Genomic DNA, 1,792 nt, shown 5'->3' with positions numbered 1-1,792 from the left:
GTAGAGGACCTAACAGAAATCTTCAAACAAGAAGAAGATATGGCAGCCGAAAACAACAACAATGCCAACAATGCAAGGAAGGTGCTGGGTGACTTTACTGCACATACTCCCGACTTCTATGGGAGAAGCATCTCTATCCCTGCCATTGGAGCAAACAACTTTGAGCTTAAGCCTCAATTAGTTTCTCTAATGCAATAGAATTGCAAGTTCCATGGACTTCCATTGGAAGATCCTCATCAGTTTTAGTTGAATTCTTGAAAATCTGTGACACTATCAAGACCAATGGGGTTGACCCTGAGGTCTACAGACTTATGCTATTCTCTTTTGCTGTAAGAGACAGAGCTAGGACATGGTTGGACTCACAACCTAAAGAAAGCATGAACTCTTGGGAAAAGCTAGTCAATGCCTTCTTGGCAAAGTTCTTTCCACCTCAAAAATTGAGTAAGCTTAGAGTGGAAGTCCAAACCTTCAGACAGAAGGAAGGTGAATCCCTCTATGAAGCTTGGGAAAGATACAAACAATTGATCAGAAAGTGTCCTTCTGACATGCTTTCTAAATGGAGCATCATAGGTATCTTCAATGATGGTCTGTCTGAACTGTCCAAGATGTCATTGGACAGCTCTGCTGGAGGATCTCTTCATCTGAAGAAGACGCCTGCAGAAGCTCAAGAACTCATTGAAATAGTTGCAAATAACCAATTCATGTACACTTCTGAAAGGAATCCTGTGAACAATGGGACCAATCAGAAGAAAGGAGTTCTTGAGATTGATACTTTGAATGCCATATTGGCTCAGAACAAAATATTGACTCAGCAAGTCAATATGATTTCTCAAAGTCTGTCTGGAATACAAGCTGCGCCAGGCAGTACTAAGGACGCTTCATCTGAAGAAGAAGCTTATGATCCTGAGAACCCATCAATGGAAGAGGTGAATCACGTGGGAGAACCCTATGGAAACACCTATAATCTTTCATGGAGAAATCATCCAAATCTCTCATGGAAGGATCAACAGAGACCTCAACAAGGTTTCAACAACAATAATGGTGGAAGAAACAGGTTTGGCAATGGCAAGTCTTTTCCATCATCTTCTCAGCAACAGACAGAGAATTCTAAGCAGAGCCACTCTAACTTAGCAACCATGGTCTCTGATCTAATCAAAACCACTCAAAGTTTCATGACTAAAACAAGGTCCTCCATTAGAAACTTGGAGGCACAAGTGGGTCAGCTGAGTAAGAAAGTTACTGAACTCCCTCCTAGTACTCTTCCAAGCAATACAGAAGAGAATCCAAAAGGAGAGTGTAAGGCCATCAACATGGCCGAGTTTGGAGAGGAGAAAGAAGCAGTGAGCCCCACTGAGGAAGACCTCAATGGACATCCACTGGCCTCCAATGAGTTCCCTAATGAGGAACCATGAGAATCTGAGGCTCACACTGAGACCATAGAGATTCCATTTGATTTACTTCTGCCATTCATGAGCTCTGATGAGTATTCTTCCTCTGAAGAGGATGAAGATGTCACTGAAGAGCAAGTTGCTAAGTACCTTGGAGCAATCATGAAGCTAAATGACAAGTTATTTGGAAATGAGACTTGGGAGGATGAACCCCCTTTACTCACCAAAGAACTGGATGACTTGACTAGGCAGAGATTACCTCAAAAGAGACAGGACCCTGGGAAGTTCTCAATACCTTGTACCATAGGCACCATGACATTTGAGAAGGCTCTGTGTGACCTAGGGTCAAGCATAAACCTCATGCCTCTCTCTGTAATGGAGAAGCTAGGGATCTTTGAGGTGCA

At 42.8% G+C, this 1,792-nt stretch overlaps 1 non-coding gene across 1 annotated transcript; it reads right to left on the bottom strand.

Moving 5' to 3' along the window:
* Positions 1-443: 443 nt before the first annotated feature.
* Positions 444-551, bottom strand: LOC130977809 (small nucleolar RNA R71). Its single transcript, XR_009085484.1, has one exon. It is a non-coding gene; the product is annotated as a small nucleolar RNA R71 (small nucleolar RNA).
* Between the last annotated feature and the right edge of the window lie 1,241 nt (positions 552-1,792).

This window comes from Arachis stenosperma, chromosome 4 (assembly GCF_014773155.1).
Source record: "Arachis stenosperma cultivar V10309 chromosome 4, arast.V10309.gnm1.PFL2, whole genome shotgun sequence".
NCBI lineage: Eukaryota > Viridiplantae > Streptophyta > Magnoliopsida > Fabales > Fabaceae > Arachis > Arachis stenosperma.
This window is presented reverse-complemented; position numbering and strand designations above follow the sequence as displayed.